This window comes from Hemitrygon akajei, chromosome 19 (genome assembly GCF_048418815.1).
Source record: "Hemitrygon akajei chromosome 19, sHemAka1.3, whole genome shotgun sequence".
Classification (NCBI taxonomy): Eukaryota; Metazoa; Chordata; class Chondrichthyes; order Myliobatiformes; family Dasyatidae; genus Hemitrygon; species Hemitrygon akajei.
The window spans coordinates 18,281,859-18,309,116 of NC_133142.1; the positions used below are offsets into that span (position 1 = coordinate 18,281,859).

General features: G+C 40.4%; 1 long non-coding RNA gene across 2 annotated transcripts in view; it reads right to left on the reverse strand.

Annotated features, from left to right (window-relative positions):
• Nucleotides 1-370: 370 nt before the first annotated feature.
• The window catches only part of LOC140741790 (uncharacterized), a 32,155-nt gene continuing 5,267 nt past the window's right edge, over nt 371-27,258 (reverse strand). Inside the window, exons 2-6 of one of the 2 annotated variants that reach the window (XR_012102137.1) lie at nt 24,991-25,124; nt 21,175-21,275; nt 17,070-17,140; nt 8,479-8,586; nt 371-903 (exon numbers count right to left, since the gene is read on the reverse strand). This is a non-coding gene — a long non-coding RNA (uncharacterized lncRNA). The remainder of the gene's footprint in view (nt 904-8,478; nt 8,587-17,069; nt 17,141-21,174; nt 21,276-24,990; nt 25,125-27,258) is intronic. The other variant, XR_012102136.1, reaches the window with a different exon arrangement.

Below are 27,258 nucleotides of genomic sequence, written 5' to 3' on the forward strand. Positions count from 1 at the left end.
TGTGAGTGCTGTCCTCTGAGCCAAGAGCAACACTGATATTTTTCACTTCTCAAAACTACTTGCACACAAGTGTAAATATACAGATACAAACTATTAGAAAATTTGATGGTAATGCTTTCAATGGTTTCAAATCATTCTGTTATTTTGAAATGAATGAAAGCAGGAAATTGTAAAGGAGTTCAGTGAACTTTGAATGCATTTGCGGGTTTTTTTTTGTATACATAATAATGTTGTACCTTCTATTCCATTTGGGTGCACATATACACAATGTTCAGGAGCTCTTAGTTCAGTCCCTTGATACTTACTTGAACAATGACACTGAGTTGAAGGTTCCCATGTAAACCATTAAGCAAACAAACAAGTACTGTCCAAGTAATCAGGGAATAATGGAGGTATTAAGTGGTAGTTATTATTATGTATAGAGTTTTAACTTAAATAGCATGAAGAATTCAAAGCAATGTCAATTTTCACTTGAGAATTATTTCTGTGTTTAGAAAATTTAATTAACAGCACAGAAGCATCAAGTTAGCATTATAATAAAATGAAATGGTTATTTTACAATCAGTATTGCTGCATTTTATACTAAATATTGATTGTTGATGTTCTAGGTTAAATAATTCATCATAACATTTCTTATTTATATATTCGTAACAAGTGGGTTCGAACAGGGTGGCAGAGTAACACAGCAGTTAGTGTAACACTACAGCGTCAGCAACCTGGGTTCAATTCCACCGCTGTCTGGAAGGAGTTTGTATGTTCTTCCCTTGACTGCACATTTCCTCCGGGTGCTCTGCTTTCCTCCCACAGTCCAAAGATGTCAGGATTAGTAAGTTAATGGGTCATATTGGTGTAACCGGACAGCACAGGCTTGTTGGGCCAGAAGGGCCTGTTCCAGTGCTGTATCTGTAAATAAAAACATTAAAAAATATAAAAACATTTGCCCGAACATTACAGGTGTCATGAAAATCTATTTGATTTCATGGATAAAAAATAATTTATTTATTTAAAAACATGAAGTTCTGTGTAAATGTGTAAACATAGATGACCTCCAGGCCTTCTCTACAGAACAATGTGTGGATTAATATAAAGGTAGAATAGTTTTGCAAATACAGTAGTGTCAAAATATATCCCACAAAGAAGAGAAAAAATCTAGAGGAAAATAAAACTCTCAGAACTGAGTGACAACATACCTCGTGAATCGTGAACCAGGCTAAAAAAAAAGGGGTACGAAGAAGAATTTTACCAATGGAGGAAAATACAGCTTCAGAAACAAATAACTTTTGACTAGAGCAACACACAGAATAGCTTGTAACTAGACCTCAGACTGTGGAAGTTAATTTCCAGTCCTGAAGTTGATTGGAGGTCCCACAGAGGTTCAGTCAGTGGTCTCAGCAACATAACATAGTTAAACAGCAGCATCAGTTTGGTATCCAGGGACAACCCACTTCTGACAGTTTCTATGGCAACGGTCCTCATTTGGACCTGGGAGGGGGAAGGAGTATGTTCATTAAGTACAGGGTTGGGTAGGGGCGGGTGTGAATGGAGACCAAAAATGTCTGAAGGACTGCCGTGAGGTAGTTGCCTTCCTAGAACTTTAACCCTGAGATTGATGGTTTAGTAGTTCCGAAAACTTGAACCCACATCCCAAAACATCAGTTTATAAGAAGAAAAGGCATAGAATATAGAATACAAAACATATAACAGTACAGCGCAGGAACAGGCCCACTATGTTTACATCAATTATTATGTCAATCTAAACTTACTCTATCTGCCTGCACATGATTCGTATCCCCCTATTCCATGCCTGTTCAACTGTCTGTTACTACATTCTCTGTGTCCACCAACTCCCCATCAGCTCATTCCAGTCACCAACCACTCTAAGTGTTAAAAAATTACTTGCTTCACATATCTCCTTTAAACTTTCCCTTTCTCACCTATGCCCAAATATACACAAATGTATTTGACATTTCCACTCTGGGTGAAATTCTCTGACTATCAACCCTGCATATGTGCCTCATAATATTATACACTCCTATCACGTCTCCCCTTGTGAAGGATATTCACTTCCCAGGGCCCAAGAGGCTTAATGCTAACCTTAGCTTTCTAGCACAGCAACAAAGTGTCAGAGTTGCTTGTGACAAAGTTAAACTTGTAACCAATATTCCGTAAAAACACAAAATGCTGGCAGAACTCAGCAGGCCAGACAACATCTATGGGAGGAGGTAGTGATGACGTTTCGGGCCGAAACCCTTCATCAGGAGGGTTGATGAAGGGTTTCAGCCTGAAACGTCGTCACTACCTCCTCCCATAGATGCTGTCTGGCCTGCTGAGTTCTGCCAGCATTTTGTGTTTTTATTTATTTCCAGCATCTGCAGATTCATTTGTGTAACCAATATTCTGTGCTCAACTTCTAGTTGTAAACAAGTGAACAATGAGGTCTTGTAGGCCCATAGATAATCAAGGTAAGACAATGGGGTTATGTTAATTGGCCTGCATCAAACCAGACAACACAGCTTCAGTTATTTGCACAATTGTGACTAAGTTCAAGGTAGTTTGCAGAACAGACTGATTTTGTCACTTAACGCATCAAACATGGTCACAGGTATAGTTGATCAATCAATAGTTGGGATATTTGTGTACTCAGAGAGTCAGCCTTCACAGCATTAATTTTGAGTGTCTGGGATCTCTGTCCCTAAAGCTTTTAGACAATCTGTGTGAATTACTTTGTCCCGGCAAAGGAATTTGAAAAACATCACATGCAAATAACAATTAGTAGCAAAACAGTATAAATGTTAAAAAGCATTGAGGCCTGTTAGGAATGACAAGGAGAATGATAGAAAGACAGGGTGACAAAAAGAAGAGCTAGAATTCATTCCTCAGTCTTCGGTTTCTGTAATGGATGACTTGTTTGTCTGTAACTCATTGGTATGTTTTATTTTACAAACATGAGAAAATCTGCTTTTGCTGGAAAACCAACACAACACACACAAAATGCTGGAGGAACTCAGCAGGCCAGGCATCATCTATGGAAAAGAGTACACAGTTGATGTTTTGGGCTGAGACCCTTCTTCAGATTTTTAGTTCATAAGAATAGTACCGGTGTTTGGAACTCTTTTGTACTTTATAAACTTCTGTAATTTGGAAATCTTTTATACATCAGAAATCCTCTGTGAGTCTTAAATGTGTATTAGGAACAATTTACCTAAATTTAAACATGTATCATTAAAAATAAAATAAACTGCATTTTACTTTGTCAGCCAGAAGTTTCTCCTTCTTGGTAGGGAGGGGTACCCAGCTGTGGGTATTGTCAGCTAGACCTTACTACAGAGACCAGACAGGGAAGTAAGCTAGTCCTCGAAGAGTAGGTGTTGGATACAGCATAACCTCCCTAGAGTGAGGGCACCCTCAGATATCGATATTGAACAGGGCTTAAAATCTCCTTTTGAGTTTAGCGCTTTGCAGACAATGAATGCAGAACCATCACACCCTCAGCCTTCAATGCTCCAGAGAAAACAATCCAAATTTGTCCATCGCTCCTTATAGCTCTTATACTTAAATCCTCTTGAATAACTGTGGAAATCTTCACATTCTCAGAATCAGAATCAGGTTTAACATCACTGGCATATGTCGTGAAGTAAATTGTATTGTGTTAGCAGTACATACAAATATATAATGATAAAAACTATATATTACAATCTACAAATATATATATAATTAAATAAGTAGTGCAAAAAGAGAGGAAAAAGTGTGGTAATGTTCATGGATTCATTGTCCATTCAGAAATCTAATGGCAGAGGGGAAAAAGCTTTTCTTGAAATATTGAAAGTGTTTCTTTGGGCTCTTGTACCTCCTCCTTGATGGCAGCAATAAGAAGAGGGCACGTCCTGGGCGATGGGGGTCCTTAATGTTGGATGCTGCCATTTTGAGGTTTCCTTGATGCTGGGGAGGCAAGTGTCCATGATGAGGCTGGCTGAGTTTATAAACTCCTCTAAAGAAGATTTCCTATAATCCTTCCTGTAGTGCTGTAATGTGGTGACCAGAGCTGCACACGGTGTTTCAGATGTGGGCTAACCAAGTTGTACAGTTGTAGAATCTCATCAAACACTTGATTGCTTCATCAGATGGGATGCTTCCATTTAGAACATACCCACAGAGGACATCAGGCAACATCAAGGGGCAGACAGAAAAGCCCTTGACTTTCAGCCTTACTTCTGATGTTACCCTGCCCTCCTGGCAGGTGTTGAAGACATTTATAACCATATAACAATTACAGCACAGAAACAGGCCATCTCGGCCCTTCTAGTCCATGCCAAATGCTTACTCTCACCTAGTCCCACTGGCCCGCACTCAGTCCATAACCCTCCATTCCTTTCCTGTCCATATACCTATCCAATTTTACTTCAAATGACAATACCAAATCTGCCTCTACCACTTCTACTGGAAGTTCATTCCACACAGCTACCACTCTCTGAGTAAAGAAATTCCCCCTCATGTTACCCTTAAACTTTTGCCCCCTAACTCTCAACTCATGTCCTCTTGTTTGAATCTCCCCTACTCTCAATGGAAAAAGCCTATCCACGTCAACTCTATCTACCCCTCTCATAATTTTAAATACCTCTCTCAAGTCCCCCCTCAACCTTCTACACTCCAAAGAATAAAGACCTAATTTGTTCAACCTTTCCCTGTAACTTCGGTGCTGAAACCCAGATAACATTCTAGTAAATCTTCTCTGTACTCTCTCTATTTTGTTGATATCTTTCCTATAATTCAGTGACCAGAACTGTATACAATACTCCAAATTTGGCCTTACCAATGCCTTGTACAATCTTAACATTACATTCAACTCCTATACTCAATGCTCTGATTTATAAAGGCCAGCATACCAAAAGCTTTCTTCACCACCCTATCCACATGAGATTCCACCATCAGGGAACTATGCACCATTATTCCTAGATCACTCTGTTCTACTGCATTCTTCAATGCCCTACCATTTACCATGTATGTCTTATTTGGACTATTCCTACCAAAATGTATAACCTCACACTTATCAGCATTAAACTCCATCTGCCATCGTTCAGCCCACTCTTCTAACTGGCCTAAATCTCTCTGCAAGCTTTGAAAACCTACTTCATTATCCACAACACCACCTACCTTATCTCTTCCCATATAAGTTGTTCTTCATGACTGCTCCAATATGGCCCCAAAAGCACACGGAGAGTTATGTGGAATTAAATTGATTGATTAAAAGGATTAAATTGATCTTGGAGTAGCTTAAAAGGTCAGCACTACATTGTGGGCCAAATAGCCTGCACTGTGCTGTACAGTTCTATACAATACATGGAATTGTATTCTATGTTCAATTGACTTGGTACTAATGCCCCCAGTGTCAATTCTTTACCCAACCTCCTTCACGCACCCTGATCATCTTGTGGCCAGTAAATACACGACCAGTTCACAATCAACACCCTCAAGATTGAACCGATTTGACTAAATCACCTCACTGATTATTTGCCTCCTCCCTTTTCTCCCCATTGCTCTGATTCTCCCTCTACACCACAGTTGCTACATCTCATGCAGTGACCTTCCACCACTCTCCCACAGTCTGCTTCCAATTGTACTTCCTTTGTAATCTCTCCTTTCATCATGACAGGTTCCAGCGGAGGAAAACCATTTCATGAGGCTTGTAACATAAATACCAGTACATTGCACAAAACATTTTGGGTGTCATGCATGACGGAATTTCGTGTTCTAGGGGCCATGCACAATCCTGTCACAGGTCACCCACACAGCACCATTTTACCATAATAATAATAATCTATCTGCCTGCAGGCCCCACCTATGTTGTTAACTGAGGTGCTGAGTCATATTAAACAACTATGAATTATCAATAAAATTGCTTTCCAGTGATTCCAAGTCCAGAGAATGCTTTGAGGATTTCTGACATTTAATACCCATATTTAGAGTAAAAATGTTTTTATGCAGCTTTAAGTATCACTGCTTAGGCCACATTTAAACATGGCTAGACATAGATCATTTGGCTTTGACTGATAACTGGCAGTTTCAAGCAAGATATAATGGTCATACTTTTTAGGTAAAGGCTCTGGAATGATAAACTGAAACTTTTGACAAAATGGTAGGTATATTTCCAACATGAAATACATACACTCACATCATCTGAAGGGCTGTGGTATGCATTTATCATGTACCCTGAGGTTCCTAGACCTAATTAGAAGGAAAACTATTTTACGCAATGCAGAACAGTGCGCTGGACCCTAACTACAAGGGTAAATTTTGTTGGTATGCACAAAGGCAAAAAGCTACTGTTGTCATTGATTTAAAATCCTATTAGTGTTTTTATTGTACTTTGACATAATTAATTTTGAAGAGGCTTTTTCTCCAAATTGCCCTAGAATATCCAATTCCTTTCTATCCATACCTATTGAAACCCTCAGTGCAGAGAGCAAAGTTCATTTTTATATACTACTGTATCAAGAGCTTTGCCCTTATTTATACAAGACAGGAATCCAAGTACATGACATTCATTAAAATTATATGAAATATTAGAACATGTGAACAGTAACAGTTATTAAATTCTTGTGGCTGGGGATTGGGCTGTACAATTGCATGGAACATTATTTTCACTTCTGGGATCTGATTGTAAATTGAGCTCAGAAAAATTGCATGAAAGCTTCTTTACATTATGGGCCATGATAAATGATACTTCACTTTGAATCCCTTTACAATTCCTAGTCAACATGAACCCACAATTCCAAAATTTCTTGCAACTTCACCCACTGTGCTTCAAGCTGAAATCTACACTTATTGTCAATGTGGAAAATGGAGACTTTTGTTAGGGGGGAACTCATTCCAAGGTCTAAAAATAGGAGCGGGGGATCTACTCTCCATCCCCTATCAGATGCCTGCTCTATCATTCAATATCTTGGCTCATGGCCAACCTTATCTTCAAATCCACTTCTCACCAGACCTCCGTATTCATTGAATCCCTTGGCATCCAAAACTCTACCAACCTCAGCCGTAAATATATTCAGCAATTGAACACCTATAGTGCTATAGATTCACAAATATCAAACATAAATAACAGAATCAGGATGGTTTAGTTTTGCTCTCCCAATAATTCCACTCATCTGGTTCCATGGTTTGCTTGCCATCTCTTGCCCCACCCCACCCCCTCACCTTGTCATACTGCCTATCTCCCCTTTACTCTTTCATTCCAGATGAAGGGCCCAACTGTCCATTTCCCTCTGCAGATGCTGCCTGGCAGGCTAAATTCCTCCAGAAGCTCCTTTTTCACCACTTCATTTAGAGCTTGAAGACATGATGTATAAAAAAAGTAAATAAATATGGTACTGTGTACAGATGTATTTGCATATATATTTTACCCCATCTCATTCCAGTAACTCAGATTTTGATCCACAGATGAATAATTCCTTTTCCTTATTTACTTTAAGTTGTACTGCAAGAATGCCTTGGGAAAATGAAATTACTAGATTGGAATTGGAATCCAACCACATTCTATACTCATCCTTAAGATAAAATGCTTTGCATCTACTATGTGGCCCATAGACAACAGAGATATATTGAAACATATCACATTTCTGTTTCATTCTCTGTAGGCATTGTGCACTGGGATAAGCTTAAAATGACCAGGTATTGGTAGTCATATTGCTTGAGGTCACAGTACTTCACAATGCTTTCCTGTTTGTGTTTCTGTGTGGGGAGAGTGGGCTTGCTTCACTGACTGAGTTGTAGAATACTTGCTATTTCTGCTGTTGCAAGCAGAGGCCAAATGTCATTTGTTCTAATTGGAATACATCCCGAATGTGATTCACCCACATATTCTGTGTGTGGAAGACAACACTCTGCCAAGGAGAGAGACATAGTTCCTTGTATCTGTGCCTTTGTGCCTGTTATGTGTGATGGTTTCTCACCAATTGGAAGATTTGGCTTGGTTTGGACTGGCAAATGTTCAATGTAACTTGGCCTGTCATCCCACTGGGTGTAATCTGATAAATCATCAGAACACATGTGAGTGTGCTTTCACTTGGCTCTAGCTCCCTGATAAGGAAAGGTAACATTTATGTAGCATACACAATGATGTGGAGTTCTCCATAAAACATTTTGATAGTTTCAGAAAACACCATCACACACTTTTTCAAAGCTGAAATTTTTTGTACAATCACTTAACTTTCTCCCTCCCTGTCCCTACTCATTAAACAATAACCCTGGCCTTGTTCCTAGACTCCTACAGATTTTTTCTTCTGCCCAAAGAACTTGCTTATTGCTCATCCAGAAAGATGGCTAATGAATTAAAGCAGTTTTCTCATTAAGCACAGCAATCAAAATGTTTATAAAATATTGAATAATCAATACATTAAACTTTTTAAAACAATGACAAGATGCAAATCTTGCTCATCAGACCATGGGCATGTTACCTTATGTTCCTGAACAGTTCCTTACCTCTGAAACTGACTGCAATCCAACCAATATTTTACATCGGAAGAGACTGCTTCTTCACCATCTAACGAACTTCCAACTTTAGCTTCATCTTCATTTCCTCCTTTTTATCTGGAAAACAATCCCCTATCGTCTCACTGGTCGAACCACAATGCAAATTCTCAATTTCATTTCCATTATTACGTTTGTCATTTAGCCCAGAGGACATTATTTATTCCTAGTAAGAGGATCATGAATTTGCATTGAGAAACAGGGTTTGGAACCATGATTACAAATATTCCAAATATTCATACAGGTTCTCTCCACGAAAAAAGGGAAATTTGTGCAGAATTTTGGCCAAAAGGCTATAGAAGGGATGTGATTATGCCTGATATTCACCAAGATGTTGCCTGGATTGTTGGTCTTTAGCTATGAGCAGGGATTGGATAAGATGGCCTCAAACCTCTAGAGTGAAGAAAGCTAAGGGGATGACTTGAGCGATGTATATAACGTAATGAGAGGCCTAGGTAGGGTAGACAGACGGAATCTTTTATAGATCTTGTTTTCGACACCCCTATCTTTTGGGTGACAGAGTGGAGATGTAAGACACTCCTTCCCTTCGCTAGCCTGCAGGTCATCCTTGGGCAAGGTGTAGCACCTGCTTAACCATTCCCCCCCCCCCCCCAATCAGGGTCATGTGAAACATAGGAGCAGATGGTGAATGGTCGTACAAGCAGCCGTTGCATATCACAAGTCCTGGTTCTGTGACGTCTGACACCAGGCAGGCAAACTCTGAAAAGTATTGATAATGGCTGGGGTCACCCATCTTGTAAAGACATTGCCTAGAAGAAGGCAATGGCAAACCACTTCTGTAGAAAAACTTGCCAAGAACAACCAGGGTCACCATGATGGCCTATGTCATACGATATGGCACATAATGATGATGATCTTTAGAAAGGGGTATCAAAAACAAGAAGGCTCAGGTTTAAAGTGAGGAGAAGCAGCTTTAAAGGGGTTCTGTGGTGTATGTTTTTTTTAGTTGATAGCTAGAATCTGCTGCCAGAGGAGGTGGTGTAATCAAAAATGTAATCAAATGTAATAAAGAGCCATTTAGATGCACCTTAAATAGGAAGGGTATGCAAGGTTATAGACCTAACATGACAAGATGAGATTAGCATAGATCAGGCATCCCCACCTTTCATATGCCCTGGAACCCTACTGTTAACTAAGGGGTCCATGGACCCCAGGTTGGGAACTCCTGGTGCACATGGATAAAAAGGTCAACTTGGACCTAATGGGCTGAAAGGCTTGTTTCTATGACTCTATATCAAGTCTTCCATTAAAACCACTTACAAATGTTCTGGAATATGTTTCAGACCTTTGTTGCAAGGGTTCAACCAAAGAGGATGCTGTCATTTACATGAGTAGAGTTAGAAAAAAGACCTTTTAAAGCTACTCAGCTCACTTAAATCATTAATCCTATACACAAGACATTTCTAAATTTAATTGTGGTCAATTAAACCCAATATTTATTAATTCTAGTGGCAGGTGTTTTCAGCAGCAGTTCAAATGGTTGTCTAGCAGCATAATTCTATCTGCAAAGGCATTTACTCTGAACTCAAGCAAATCACTGAGTATAAACAAGCCCAAATAATTCCATCTGCATTTGGCAATTTGTCGTTCCTTTTGGGTCCATTTTCTCCGTTTGACTTATGGATGAAGTTTGCAGGAAATGTCAAACCCAGTGATTGATGGTTTAAAATTGGAAGCATTCACTTCAGGCTTTCATAAAATAAGACAGCTGTTGGAAGAAAATTTCTTCTCAGAGCTGGAAAGGTTTAAAGTTTTCCATTTCTGAGAGTGTTTGCCTGATGAAAAATTTAAAGCTACCAGAGAAACAAGGAAGAGTGCTGTGTATGGCTCAGAGCGCTATTGAAAGTGTCCAGAACTGATGAGTTAGGCTGTTAATAGTATATGCAACAGTCAATATTGAGCTGAAACACTTGCACACAAGTGTACAATTTAACCAATCCTTGAATAAGTTATCAGCTGAATTTCAAAGTTGCTCAATGGAATGAAAACTGAATGGTGCAACAAAGGAAAGACAACAAGCTTAATTTCGCCATGGTGTTGCACTGACATTTCAGTCTCAAACAAATAACTCAGCCTGCTTAGCTGGATTTCACTTTCTACATCATGTAACTTGATTATTTAACTTTATATTTTGTTCTCCTTTATATTTACATTTAGTTTCCAGGAGAAATCTGAAGTGAGCAGTTTGGTTATCCATTTTATATCATGCTCGATTCAATGGAAAACACAGTATCAGCCTCCTGACCTTTGTGGCAGCATTGATCCTTTGGTTTTCATTAGTCATTCTGAATAATTACAATACAGCTCTTAAAGCATTACCGGCATTGGATTGGGTTTTATTAGTTACAGGGTTTAGAGTAATTTTTAATAATCTCATTCTAGTTTGTTTCAATACTTAGTGCCATAGGGTAATAGAGTAATATAGCATGAAAACATTTAGCCCAGCTTGGCCATACCAACTATGGTGCCCACTGAGCAAAGCCCATTTGCCAGCATTTGACCCATATACCTCTAAACCCCTATCCATGGACATATTCAAAATGATTTTTAAATGTTATTATTGGACCTGCCTCAACCACTTTCTCTGGCTGTTCATGAGGCCTCGGAATGACAGTCAGGATGGGGGGGGGGGGTTACAAAAACAACGGGGGATAGAAATGCATGTAAAAATTGCAATATTATGATGGTCATAGGAGATCTCAATATGCAGATAGATTGGAAAAATCAGGTTGGTGCTGGGGCTCCCAAGAAATGGAATTTGTAGAATGCCACTGAGGTAGCTTTTTAGAGAAATGTGGTTAAGCCCAATAGGGCAAAGACAATTCTGCATTTGCTGTTGTGCAATAGACAAAATTGATTAGGGAGCTTAAGGTAAAGGAACTCTCAGGAGACAGTGATCATAACATCATAGTATTCACCTTGCAGTTTGAGAGGGAGAAGCTAAAATTGGATGTATCAGTATTATCGTAGAGTTACGGTAACTACAGTGGCATTAGAGAGGAGCTGGCCAACATTAATTGGAAGGGAACACTAGCAGGGATGATGGTAGAGCAGCAATGGCTGAAGTTTCTGGTAGTTCGGAAGTCACAGTATAGACACATCCCAAAGAAGAAGAAACATTCTAAAGGGAGGTTCAGACAACTGTGGCTGACCAGGGAAGTGAAAAACAAAATGAAAGCAAAAGAAAAGGCATACAATGTTGCAATAGCTAGTGAGAACTAGAGAATTTGGAATCTTTTAAAAACCAATGGAAGGCAAATATACAAGCAATAAGGAGAGAAAAGATGAAATGTGAAGGTAAGCTAGTCAATAAAATAAAAGAGAATACTAAAATATTTTTCAAATATATAAAGAATAAAAGAAAGTTAAGAGTGGACATCAGCCACTGGAAAGTGATGCTGGAGAAGTAGTAATGAGGGATGAAGAAATGGTGGACGAACTGTATAGTATTGTGCATCAATCTTCACTGTGGAAGACACCAGCAGTATGCCAAAACTTTGAGAGTATTGGGAGCAGAAGTAACTAGGCATTATTACTAAAGGGAAGGTGCCTGGGAAGCTGAATGGTCTGAAGATGAATACCACCTGGACTAGATCCTAGGGTTCTAAAATAGGTTGACAAACAGAATGTGGAGGCATTTGTAGCAGTTTTCTTTCAAGAATTACTAGATTCTGGTATGGTTCCAGAGGACTGCTAAATTGCGAATGTTACTCCATTCAATTAGAAGGAAGAGAGGCAAAAGACAGGAAATTATAGGCCAGTTAGCCTGACTTCAGTGGTTGGTAAAACGTTAGCGTCTATTATTAAGTATGAGGTTTCAAGCTACTTGGAGGTACTTAATAAAATAGGCTGAAGGGGAAATCTTGTCTGACAAATCTGTTGGAATTTTCTGAGGAAATAACAGGCAGGATAAATGGGAGTCAGAAGATATTGTTGACTTGGATTTTCTGAAGGCCTTCAAGAGAGCACATGAGACTGCTAATCAAGATAAGAGCCAAAGGTGTTACTGGAAAGATCCATGGACAGAAGATTGGCTGACTGGCAGGAGGCAAAGAGAGGACTAAAATAAACCATTTTGGTTGTCTACTGGTAACTACTGGTGCTCCACAGGGGTCAGCGTAAGGATTACTCCGTTTTATATGTCAATGATCTGGATGACAGAATTGAAAGCTTTGTGGCCAAGTTTGTAGATGATACAATGGTAGGTGAAGGGGCAGGTGATGTTAAGGAAACAGAGAGTTTGCAAAGGACTTGGACAGATCAGAAAAATAACCAAAGAAGTGGCAGATGGAACACAGTATATGGAAGTGAATGGTTATGCACTTTGACAGAAGGAATAAAGACATGGACTATTTTCTAAACAGGGAGAAAATTCAGAAATCATTAGTACAAGAGGACTTGGAATTCCTAGTGCAGGATTCCCTATGACTCTTCGTGATAAGACCATAAGAACATCAGACGTAGGAGCAGAATCAAGCCATTCAGCCCATCGAGTCTGCTCTGTCATTCCATCATGGCTGATCCCAGATCCCACTCAACCCCATATACCTGCCTTCTTGCCGTAATATTTGATGCCCTGACCAATCAGGAAACTATCAATTTTCACTTTAAGTATACCCATGGTCTTGGACTCCACAGCTGTCTGTGGCAGAGCATTTCACAGATTCACTACTCTCTGGCTAAAATAATTCCTCCTTACCTCGATTACTAAATGGTCACCCCTCAATTCTGATGCTGTGCCCTCTAGTTTAGCATAACCCTACCATAGGAAACATCTTCTCCACATCCACCCTATCTAGTCCTTTCAACATTTGGTAGGTTTCAGTGAGATCCCCCCTGCATTCTTCTAAATTCCAGTGAGTACAGGCCCAAAGCTGCCAAACGCTGCTCATATGTTAACCCCTTCATGAACCTTTGTTCCCTGTGAACCTCCTCTGGACTCTCTCCAATGAGAACACATTCTTTCTGAGATATGGGGCCCTAAGCTGTTGACAATACTCCAAATGTGGCCTGATCAGTGTCTTATAAATACTCAGAATTATCTCGTTGTTTTTATATTCTATTCCCCTTGAGATGATTGCATTTGGTAACATTGCATTTGCCTTCGTTACCAATCAATCTGTAATTTCTTGCACAAGGACTCCTAAGTCCCTTTGCACTCTGAAGTTTGAATTTTCTCCCCATTTAGTTAATAGTCTGCACTTCTGGTCCTTTTACCAAAATAATCATGCATTTCCCGAAACTGTATTCCATCTGCCACTTTTTTACCCATTCTTCCAATTTGTCTAAGTCTTTTTGCAATTGCATTGCTTCCTAAGTGCTACCTACTCCTCCATCTATCTTCATATCATCTGCAAACTTTGCCACAAAACTATAAATTCCATCTCCTAAATTGTTGCCAAACAATGAGAAAAGTAGCAGTCCCAATATTAACCTGTGAAGAACACCACTAGTCACTGGCAGTCAACCAAAGGAGGCCCCATTTATTCCAACTCACTGCCTCCTGCCTGTCAGCCATTCCTCTATACATGCCAGTATCTTTCCTGTAATACCATGCGATTTTATGTTGTTAAGTAGCCTCATGGGTGACACTTTATCAAATGCCATCCACTACCTCTCCTTTGTTGCCCTGCTTGTTACTTCCTTGAAGATCTCTAACAGATTTGCCAGACAAGATTTCCCTTTACAGTAACCATGCTGACTTTGACTTATTTTTTCCGAAGTTTTATCCAAGTACCCCAAAACCTCATCCTTAATAATGGACTACAACACTTTCCCAACCACTGAGGTTAGGCTAACTGGCCCATAATTTCATTTCTTTTACCTTCCTCTTTTCTTAAAGAATAGAGTGACATTTGCAAACTTCCAGTCCTCCAGGACCACGCTAGAACCAAGTGATTCTTGACAGATTATGAGCAATGCATCCATTATCTCTTTAGCAACTTCTTTCAGGACTCTAGGATGTAGTCCACCTGCTCCAGGTGACTTATCTACCTTAAGCCCTTTCAGTTTGCCTGACACTTATTGCTTTGTAATAGCAATGGCACTCACTCCTGCTCCCTGACACTCATGGACCTCTGACACACTGCTAGTGTCTTCCACAGTGAAGACTGATGCAAAGTATTGATTAAGTTCATCTGCCATTTCTTTGTTCCGCATTACTACCTCACCCACAGCATTTTCCAGAGGTCCATTATCAACTCTCATCTTTATATATCCTGCTTTATATTATTATTATATTATATATGTTATATTATACTATTAGTTAGTTAGCCCTCATATTTCATCTTTTCCCTTCTTATGGCTTTTCAGTTGCCTTTTGTTGGATTTTAAAAAATTTCCCAATCATGCAACTTCCCACTCACTTTTGCTACAGTATATACCCTTTCCTTGGCTTTCATGCAGTCCTTAACTTCCCTTGTCAGCCACAATTGCCTACCCCTGCCACTTGAGAACTTCTTCATCCATGGGACGTATCTATCCTGTGCCTTATGAACTATTCCCAGAAACTTCAGCCTCCTCTGCTCTGCCGTCATCTCTGCCAGTATCCTCCTCCAATCCACCTGGGCAAGCTCCTCTCTCATGCCTCCGTAATTCCCTTTATTCCATTGTGATACTGATACATGTGACTTATGCTTCTCCCTTTCAAACTGATCATATCATGATCACTACCTCCTAAGGGTTCCTTTACCTTAAACTCCCTCCTAAAATCTAGATTATTACACAACACCCAGTCTAAGATAGCCTTTCTCTGAGTAGGCTGAAAGACAAGCTGCTCTATAAAGCCATCTTATAGGAATTCAACAACTTCCCTCTCTTGTGATCTGACTCCAACCCAATTTTCCCAATCCCCTTGCATATTGAAGTCTTCCATTGCAATTGTGAGATTACTCTTATTACATGCACTTTCCAGCTCCCTTTGTAAACTCAACCACACATCTTGGCTACCATTCGGAGGCCTATATATGATTCCCACAATGTTTTTTTTAATCATTGCAGTTTCTTAATTCCACCTACAAGGATCTGATATTCTCTGACCCTATGACACCTCTTTCTAAAAACATAATTCCCTCTTACCTACAGAACCACATAACTGCCTATGCCTCCTGAATACAGCACCTTCAGTCATGCATTCTTTGCCCTTTTGACTTTTGCCTCTGTGGTACAATTTGCACTGTCTGCATTTGGAGCCAATCATTGCCTTTCGTACATTCATAAATACATATTACATCATCTATTTGTAAACCTGGTGGCTCATCCTCAGCTCTATCATCCTGGTTCCCATCTCCCTGCCATATTAGTTTAAACCACTCCCAACAGCTCTATCAAACCTGCCCACAAGGATATTGGTCCCCCTCAGATTCAAGTGCAACCCATCCTTTTTGTATAGGTGACACCTTCTCCGGAAGAGGGCCCAATTATCCCTCTCACCGCTCCAATTCTTCAGCCATGCATTTATCTGCCATCTCTTTCTATTCCTATCCTCACTATTGAGTAGCACCGCAGCAGTCCCGAGATTACTACCCTTGAGGCTCTGCTTAACTTCCTTCCTAACTCCCTGTATTCTGTTTTTAGTACCTCCTCCCTTTCTCGACCTATGTAATTGGTACCAATATGTACCATGACTGGCTGCTCACCCTCCTTTTTCACGATACTGTGAATGTATTCAGAAACATTGCAGACCCTGGGTAACCTGCCATCTGTGGTCCTTTATCATGTCCACAGAATTGCCTACCTATCCCCCTAACTATACAGTCCCAATTACTGCTGCCAACCCCTTCAGTTCCCTACCCTTCTGAGCCACAGGGAAAGGCTCAGTGCCAGAGGCATGGCCGCTGTTGCTTCCCCCCAGGTAGGTCTTCCCCCTCCCCCAAAGGTACTCAAAACAGAGTACTTATTGTTGAAAGGGACGGCCGCAGGGGTGCTCTCCACTACGATGTTCTCCTTTCCCTCTCTGGATAGCCACCCATTTATCTGTCTCCTGTAGCCTCGGGGTGACTACCTCCCCGTAGCTCCTATCACCTCCTCACTTACCAATAACAAGCTGAAGGTCATTGAGCTGCAGCTCCTGTTCCCTAGCTCAGTCTCTAAGGAATGCATGTTGCCACTGGGGAGGCTGTAAGTTCCCTGGATGTCCTACATCTGACACCCAGAAAAGAACACTGGCCCTGCAGACATACCCCGAATTCTTTCAAGAGTTAAATAAGAAAAAGAATTAAGAAATAAACTTACCTATTTACCTTGCCTCCACCTGATGATGATCCTTGAATTACAGATACAATAGGGTAGGTAGTATCATAGAAAAGCGTGGTCATACTGAATGGGAGGACAGGTGTAACAGGGCACTCCTGTTCCTGTTTTTTATGCTCTTGGGTTCGTTATTAGATTAACACTAAGCAATTACATTCTCTAGTTCCACCAGAGGGAAATTTAAATTCATATTAATTAAATAATGGAATAAAAGCTATTAATTATTGTGATTATGAAACCACAAGGTATCTGCAAAAACATATCTGATTCACCTTAGTCTGGTTTGGTCTTTCTGAACCTCCGGACCCACAGCAATTCCAGCCTTACCAGTCATGCTCATATTCTGCAAAAAAAAAGCCAGTGAGGAAATGAGTATGAATAACAGTGGTTTTCAGCTTGGGACAGGTACATAACCATGGATATAGCAGTATTTATTCAGCAATCGAGACACTCTTGGAAGAAGAGGCCTACCTGACTCAAAATTATGCTAAAGATCAAAGGTAACAACAGGACAATTCTATAGTTATAATGTATCTACAATGCTTCCTTTGAATTACATATAATTTTCATACACCCTTCTTCACACCCACACTCCAGCCACCCAAAATGAATGTTAATTCCCACCAGCTCTGGGCCGTATTCATGCATACATGGCCTTCGGCAATCAGATGGAGTGTTTCTTTGTTTACAATCAACCCCCAAAATGCAGCTCCATTGTTCAGAGCTGTGCTTTAAATTCAATCTACAATCCACATCTAGGTCTAAGGACTGGCTGCTGTTAAAATTAATATTTGCTATGTACCATAACTCCAGAATACATCTTAATACAGTTACTTATCCCTACTTCTTGTTTAAATTACAAAGAGGTCCTGGGTTGTTTCCATCAGGAAGTAAAAGAAATACCTCTTGGGCCCTTCTCTAGTCAGATGAACCATTACCATGTGTCATGAAGCAATGCGTTATGACAGTGAGATACGGCACATTAACTCAATACAAAGTCAGGAGTCTGCTGAAATTCAGCCCTCCTGAGTGAGAGAAAGTAAAGATTTATCTTGCAACCTGGATCAGTCACAATGCTTTGGTGTTTAAATGCTTCCACATATGGGAAAATGGGATTGCTTTCAAATTTGAATACTTATCCTGATGGAGCATGGATGCACATGGTTTGAGAGAAAAGAATGGAAGGCTGGAAGAGGATTTGGCAGGGCAAGCAGGAACATATATCAACAGGTATGTGGACTTCCGCCTCAGGACATCCATCTGGCACATAGCTGCATTGTTGTAACCTGGTTGGTTTCTTAAAGAAACCCTCCCCTTGTCCATCATATGATGTGGTCCCTTGGATAGTTTTGCACTTAGCAACAACCTCCTGACAAGTATCGTGTACAACCGTTTTGTGGAGAGGTTACCTGGAATTGCAAATAGGACCGGCTCCTTGATTCCACCTCATGCGGTAACATATCTGCTCAGGTGGACTTTTCTTACATTTGACCTGCTGTTTTCTTCTCTCCTATAATACATCCATGGTGGTGCTCATTCATCCCTCACCATTCCACATGCCCCTTGCTCACAATACCAGAGATACTCAGGTATAATCACAGCAAAGAGACCACCAGAGCATTAATGAACACTGTTTCACTGTAGAAGAGAAGGTTCATGTTCCAGACTACGCCTCAGTCTGTACAATATCCCCAGCACAGAGCGTGTTGTATCAATTTGTGCAATGTATGTTTTACAGGGAGGATTATAATTAGAGGCAGAAACATCATCTGATAAGCGGAGGAGAGGGAAGGAGGTTCTGCACAGCACGTTGCAGCCAGAGGCCAAAGAGAATGAAGCAGTGCTTTCATTGCGATCTTTTGAAAAGTTAGACAGAGCCCTTCACTTTAACTGTCCTTGCTACTTCCTTGAGAAGGCAATAAAGAGTCTGCCAGCTGTGATGTTAATGATCCACAGTCAGTGCAGAATTGGAAACTGCTCTGAAAAGGCTGCAAGACAATTAGCAAAATTCTATGAAGGTGGCTAATTTAACATGAAAACAATAATTACCACAATATTTCCCTCAAATTTATTTCCCACCTTGGTAATTTTATGAGCTGAATATGGATTTTACTGTGGTACTTGATGGAAAAATCAGAGATTTTGTTAAGATAGGCTTTCATGTAACTTTAAGATTATTGCTTTGGGGCGGAGTTACAGTGGCGCTCAGTAGCGTCTCCTTCTACATGCGGAAACAGCTTAATTTCCACCTTTGATGCCTCTCTTTACCCTTTTCAGGGTGGAGGGGTTCTGTTGAAGAGCGTGACCTGGAGCTCCACTCAGACTTTGGTTGTTTGCAGTGGTGGGACCTGCTCCCGGGGTGGGTGGGGGGGGGGGGGGGGGTCGTGCTTGGTTGCTTTTCGAAATCCCAAGGTCATGGTTGAGAAGATGAGTGCGCCTTTGGGGTTCTGAGGTTTCACGGCCCTGTGGGCAGGTTGATTCTGAGCTGCTGCCGCTGACTGAAGCATTGTGATAGAAAATGGAACACTAGGAAGAGCAGATCAACTGTCAATGGCTCCGTGCGTGGTGGAGCACACTCTCTCATTGTTGGGGGAGAGTTTGTTGCCATTTCTCTGGTCGGAGTACTCGGGGGGTGGGGGGAGAAAAGCAGCACGACACTTTTAACTCTGTAAATCAGTGAGTTGTTTTGGTTTGTCTCCCCTCTCACTGTGAAAGGGGACACCTCTTTTTCCCTTTATTAGGGAGAGAGAGAGAGCCTGCGGCATGTCGAATTGTGGGTGAATGATTAGCTTTTGTTGTACCGCAGATCATAGTCTTTATTGGGGGCTTTGGTATTGCTTGCTTGGAGGGTGCTGTTGCTTTTTTTTGTGGGTGGTGCTTGTGCGTGGAAGAGTGCAGTGGAGGGGCTTTGGGGTTCTAACGTTTTAACTCACTCATTCATTGGGGGACTCTTCTATTTCTGTGGATGTCTGCGAAGAACATGAATCTCAGGATGGATGTTGCAGACATTTCTCTGATATGAAATGGAACTTACTGAACTAGCTAGGAGAGGATCACTACCTTTGGGCTGCTGTCAAGTCTTTTTCTACTTGTTTCTTCTGTAGCAAGAGAGGTTGAGAGCTAGTGCTTGCATGTGTGGGTCTTCTACTGACAAGGCACAAATCCAGTCTGAGAATGCGTAGGGTAGGGAGACGTGGAAGAGAAAGGACGGTCGGGTGTGTGAAGTGAAGGAATCGTGACAGGCATTCCCAAGTTGCTAAAGGCTTTCATTTGACTTAGAGCTACCATGAGCAAATCATGAAAGAGGTGAGTACGTGTTTGGACTGGGAATTAAAGGCAATTTAATATCTGTTTGCGATGGTAGAGAAGGACTTGACGCAGGTGAGCAAGCTGTTTGAAGATATGTTAGGTGAGAAACTACATTTGGCTCACACGTTTGAGAGAGACCACAATTGAACAGGGACCTTGCTACTCTTCTGAGTTCCCTGGAAGATTCCTGCTCTGAATCACTAATCTCAGAGATGGTACACCTGAAGCTGCAATTCATGGGCACCAGTACTAGAGATGGCATCATAGAAATCTTCCTCCATTCACTGGGAAAAGAAACGTCCAAATTCGCTGGCATGGATGATCAAGTAGGAAAGCTGCCAATCAAATACTAATGTAAAAATTAACAGATCATCGGTCTGAAATCTGGCCTTGACCTCCAGCTAACTTTCCCAACCACCCCAAGCTCCTAAGACCCTTTTTGATTCCTGAGCTGAAGCCTGTTTGTAGCTGTGAAAAGGTTTCCTTTTTTATCAGAGCAAGAACAACAGTAACTTGTAAAGATCTGCAAGGTGTAACTGGGATAAAAATGCAAGGAAGCAGGGAAAACAGCATACTTATTACAACAACATGTAGATCCAAATATTCCTAGATTTTTATCTGGGTGATGGTGGCTGGGTGGAGTGCTTCAGAAATCCATTACACCATTCCAGCCTGTATTCAATTATGTGAATGGCTTGTTCCTTCACAGCTCTTTGTGCCAGGAAATCCTGACCCAAGCCTGGTGCCAACATTCAGTCCTTTCTCAGTGAGGAATGAAGCATGGTTGAAAGTTTGGTTTCATTCGGGAAGACTACTGAAGGGTTTTTTTGCAACACGGAGAAGAAGGGACACCTTCAAAGTCATTGGATCCCAGTGTAGTAGAACATGGAAGCCATTGCTTCCTCAAAAAACAAACATTATTTCAGTCATTTATTTTCATTAACGTTAACTTGCAAGACACATTTATAAAATAGAGAATGAATGAAGTGGGATTAGTTCATTCATGAGAAAAATTCCAGAAGCTGCCAGGACCGTCAGCTCTCAACTAACTTTGAAACTTTTACTGACATTTGTTTTTCCTTCTTCCTGGCCAAGAAGTGATGCAAGAACTGCCAGTCTAGCTGAGGCCTGTCGGCACCATGTCATACTCAATGGGCACCAGTCTGTGTCTGTAAATATAACATAACATTGTTATTAATTTCAAATGGTACCACTTCCTATAATAAAACTCAATTGAGAACTGCAGAGATTTTACAGCTGTAAATATATATTCAGTGCAAATTTATTTTTCCAATTATATTATTAAAGGCCATGAATATTAGTAAACATGGAAATAAATCTGGAACCAATCACATTGTAATGTAGTGCAAGCAACACTGGAGATTCCAAATTGAAAAGTAACGTTGGGTTGATTCAGGTGTTAAAACAAAGTACTAAATAACTTATTAATGAGGCCCATAAAAATGCCTTTAACCAATGTGGCATTGCAATAGATTTGAGGTAGGGAGAATTGTAAAAAAATATTTGTGTTGGGTGGAGCAATTTTCAGCCATGACCTGTGTGCTGTTTTCGTTTTAAGTCTACAGACTACTAGATGGGAACAATTGCTAAATTGACTGTTGGCCCTCTTGAATAACCAAACTTAGTTCCTTTCTTTAGGATCATACCCTAATACCTGTATGAATTGGGTGGAGTTTACCCCAAAGTCCTGCAGACTAACCAAAGGGACCATTAGAAGCCAGAAAATGCAGATTAAGTAATTTAAGAAAAGGAATTTAGGTTAGGTGCCATTTATAATTCCACAAGACTGGAGGCTGTGGCATTCCCAAGCAATCACCCTTACCTGCTCCTTCTCCCGTGCCTTTCCACAATGTTTTCATGCTCTGAGAAGCAGGCAAAGTTTGAGATGATTTGCCAAATGAATGTGGATGAAGCCTGTGGCCCAAGTTTCAGCAGCTCATGGTCTGATGTTCTTTGGCATAAGTTTGTTAAGCAGTGCCCATTTCAAAATGGTTTCAGGCAGCCCTCCACATTCTCAGCTAATAAGCACGGTATTTGTTTTCATACTATTTATTACTTTGAGGAAGTATCATTTTATAGTTTTATTGTTTAGTTATTTACTGGATGAATGTATAAACATATTTATAAGCAACACACAAACAATGCTAGAGGAAGTCAGCAGGTCAGGCAGCATTTATGGAAAGGCATAAACAGTCAATGTTTCAGGCTGAGACCCTTCTTCAGGACTGAGAGGGAAGGGAGGAGATGCCTCAACTAAAAGGTGAGGGGAGGGGGTAAGAGGCCAGCTGGAAGGTGAAGCCAGGTGGGTGGGAATTGTCAAGGGCTAGAGAAGAAAGAATCTGACAGGAGAGCAGAGTGGACAATAGGAGAAAGGGACCCGGGGGAAAATTATCGGCAGGTGAGAAGAAATAAAAGGTCAGAGTGGGGAATGGGGGGGGGGGGGGAGTTCTGTTCACCGGAAGGAGAAATCAATATTCATACCATGAAGTTGGAGGGGACCAGACAGAATATAAGATTTTGCTCCTCCACCCCGAGGATGGCCTCATCTTGGCACAAGAGGAGGCCATGGATTGACACGTTGGAACTGTAACAGGAATCGGAATTAAAATGTTTGACCACCAGGAAGTCCCACTTGTAGCGGATGGTGCGGAGGTACATATTTATAACTCAGGAGCTGAATGGAATTTGATTAGTTCATTGAAAAAGAAATACTTAATGAGATAAACCTTACATCTCGCAGCTCAGCATGGGATATCCTCCGTTTATTTTACAGAACCAGAACATTTAGTCATTCTAACATTATTAATTTTTGAGGTCATTAACTTTGTTAACATGATCGTTTTGAAAATATTGTGTTTCCTTTAACACTTGAAGTGTTAATGGGCCCTGCAGGTATTGGAAATACAGAGTTATTGTGTTCCCTGAATTATTTAATTACAATATACACAGGAATATGCACACAAGGCCATTAGGTGTGAAGTACCTATAAATAGCTTGCTGATTACTGGAGTGTTTCAACATTTATCATTATGTAAGGTTCCTGTCAAATTTAGAATTGTAAAGCAACATTTCCAAATTAGGATCTCTTGTACTCAAAGAGTTAATTATAGATCACTAATTGGGCATAGAGGTGGCAAATTCCAAGAGAAATAACAACATAAAACTTGTCAAAAAGCTCCAGGAACGCACCTTCAACATACAACAGAGCATTGTACAAAATGCAGTTCGACCAGCAGAAGATTTATGGCATGTTGATACAAATGAAGTTAGTAGGCGAACTTAAAATGAAATACAATTTAGAGATCAAAATCAAGCCATCTGCATTAAGAAGGCCTGATGCTCTTAAACGTACTGATCATAATATAAATGCTAGACATATACAGAAGGGCTACACTTGACAATGATTTACACAGGAATCAGTTTAATTAGACTCTCTATCTCCATCCACCTTCACCACCAACTTTAACTGAACACTTGTTCTGTGAGTGCTTATGTAGGTGGATAGTCCTGTCAAAATGACTATTGTGTATATGTGTGTTTTCATCATTCAGCATTCAGATTTGTCAAACTGTTTAAAAATGTGCCAGTCAAAAGAAGAAATGCCAGATGGAACAGGTTTGCGTCAAATTTTGCTTTGGGCACTGCAAGCACACATGGGCCACGGTTTTATTTTTGATGAAGTCAGTGATGAGGTGCCGCCATCGGGAGTCACAGCCTGTGTTTTCTTATTTCACTTTGAGTTTTTTTTTGTTAAGGAAACCATTTTCCACACCAAAATGTAGCAATCTGGACTAATAACTGAGCATTAGAAGAGTTCCACATTAATGAAGGCGCAGCCAAAGAGTTAAATATGCTCTGTAGGTGTTAATGTTTATATATATTGTAAGCAAATGTCAAACAGAAATCAGTGAAAAAAAACTGAACAAACTCAGGTCATTCATCATTGGCCCAACTAAAAACACTGAGGAACCCATTATTGCCAAACAAAGCTAATGTAACAGAGCATGTGAGTTCCTTTTTAGTAAAATCAAAACACTAACAGTTAAAGGTCTGGTGTAAAATTTCTTGTTCAATGTCAAGATACTAAATAACTGGTAAATTTACAGCAAAAAATTATCTGTCATGGTCTCAGAACTTTTCTGGTGTTTTAGTATTTGTTTCTAGGACATAGAACAATACAGACAGACATACTTTATTGATCCCAAGGGAAATTGGGTTTCATTACAGCCGCACCAACCAAGAATAGTGAAGAAATATAGCTCTATATATACAGCACAGTACAGGCCCTTTGTGAGCCGACCCTTTAAAATTTGAAGTTCAAAGTAAATTCTGATTATCAAATTGCATATATGTCACCATATACAACCCTGAGATTCATTTTCTTGTGGGCATACTCAGCAAAACTATAGAACAATAAGTATATCCTACTCTAATATCAATCTAGGTCTTCCCTCTTATTTCACACTCTATTTTTCTGTCATCCAGTGCCTACCTAAGAGTTTCTTAAATGCCCCTAATGTATCTGCCTCTAGCACCACCCCTGGTAGCGTATTTCATGCACCCACCATTCTCTGTGCAATTGAACTTATCTCTGACATCCCTCCCTATGCTTTCCTCAAATCATCTTAAAATGATGCTTCCTCGTTTCTGAGCAAGAACAAGTGCATGGGAAATCTTCACTAAAAAGATATGTATTTGTCTTGCTAAAAAAAAAAAACAAATCCTCCCCGGATTCACTTCTGCCTCATCCTCAGTTATAAACATTGAGCACAAATGGCAACAATTAGTTGTACAGCACTGAGGCCCAACAATATATAGTGCTGACTGATTCTCTTACAGTTGCAGTACAACAGCTGAACTTACCCAGTCATTAGAAGTGAAGCTGTGCTTAGATTCTACATAACATCCACCCCCTCATACAAGATCAATCATCATCCAAGATGCTGCTTTGCCAATCTTCATTTTTCCTCACAACACAGAAGGTGGGGTGAAGATAACTACAGCAGTGATAGGGAATGCCATAGTTAGCGAAGTAGACACGAGATCCTGTGGACATGAAAGAGACACCCGGATGGTATGTTGCCTCCCAGGGTCAGGAAGTCTACAGCATTCTAAAGGGGGAGAGTAAGCTGCCAGAAGCCTCGGTACATATTGGCACCAATGACATAGGTAGAAAGGGGTGGAGATCCAGAAGAGAGAATTTAGGGAGTGAGGCAGAAAGCTGAAATCAGGACCTCTAGGGTAGTAGTCTCTAGATTGCTGCCTGTACCATGCACCAGTGAGGGTAAGAATAGGATGCTTTGGCAGATGAATGTGTGGCTGAGGAACTGGTACAGGGGACAGGGCTTCAGATTTCTGGATTATTGGGATCTTGTCTGGGGAAGGTATGACCTGTACAAAAGGGGCAGATTACATCTGAACCTGTGGAGGACCAATATCCTTGTGGGCACGTTTGCTAGATCTGCTGGGGAGTATTTAAACTAATTTAGCAGGGGAATGGGAGCCAGAGTGATAGGGCTGAGGATGGGGCAACTAGATGCAATGTGTAGTGAGGCAGTGAGGAAGATGTTCCACTGGGGTCAGTTTGGGGACTGCTTCTTTTTAAATTATATGTCAATGATTAGGATGATGGAATTGATGGCTTTGTGGCCAAGTTTGCAGACAATACAAAGATAAGTGGAGGGGCAAGTAGCATTGGGGAAGCAGGAAAGCTGCAGAACGACTTAGACAGGTTAGTAGAATGGACAAAGAAGAGCAGATAGAATACACTGTCAGGAAGTGTATGGTCATGCACTTTGGTAGAAGGAACAAAAATGTAGACCATTTTCTAAATGGGCAGAAGATATAAAAATCCGAGGTGTGAAGGGAATTGAGAGTCCTCATCCAGGATTCCCTAAAGGTTAACTTGCAGGTTGAGTCAGTGGTGAAGAAGGCAAATTCAATGTTAGAATTCATTGTGTAACTCCCAAGCTGATTAAAAGAAAAACACGGGAGAGCTGGGGCTAACTTACGTACTTCCTCCTTACTTTAACTGAGGCATGCACTTACGTCGTGGTGGCATAATGACGTATGCCATTCACGTACTTTTACATATAACCCCTACGAATTATTTTAAACAACAGAGTGTTAATCAAACAATATATTTGCAATATTACTCAAATATTACTGAAATTGTAAATTCATTGCCACAGGTGGCTGTGGAGGCTAGGTCCTTCAGTGTAGTTAAGGCATTAAGTTGATAGGTTCTAGATTAGTCAGGACATGAAAGGTTACTGGGAGTAGGTAGGAAATTGGAGTTGAGAGGGAAAATTAATCAGCCATGATGAAATGGTGGAACAGACTTGATGGGCCAAATGGCCCAATTCTGTTTCTATCTCGACTGACTAGTCTTTTTGGTGAAAGTTCAGACCCAAGCACTGATCCCAAGAGTGCCCCAGGAGTCACAGCTTCACAGCCCAAAATTTACCCACTTATTCCAACTCTCTGCTTCTGCTTTATTAACCAATCATCAATTCATCTCAATATGTTTTCATTAATTCCATGTGTTCTGAGTTTGTTTAATTACTTCTGGTCTGGCACTTTATCAAAAGCCTTATGAAAGTCCAAATACACAATGTTCAGTTGTTCTCCCTGATGTATCATGCCAGCTGCTACCTCAAAAAACTCTTAACAGATTTGTCAAACATTATTTTGCTTTCATAAATACTCTACCCAATCCTATTAATATTTTCAAAGTATCTGGTTACCACTTCCTTAATAACAGTTATTAGCATTCTCCCTACTCCTGATATTAGGCTAACTTTTATATTTTACCTCCCTCCTTAAAGGAGAGGTTATATTTCATACCTTCCATTTTTGAATCAATGGATTTTTGAATGTCAACCAATGCATTTAACTGTGTGTTTTAATGGAACTAAAAGGTGATAAGAACCCAGGTTCTGATGATCTGTATTCCCAGGGCATTTATCATATTTCAGTCCCATTACTCTTACAATACTTTTTTTTATCAGAATTGTTAATTTCTTTCAGGTCCCCATTTATTTTAGACCCATTGTTCACCTGGATGTTAGGGTGGAGGTGTAGAGCGCTCCTTCCCTCTGCTAGGCTGCAGGATACTAGGCAAGGTGTAGC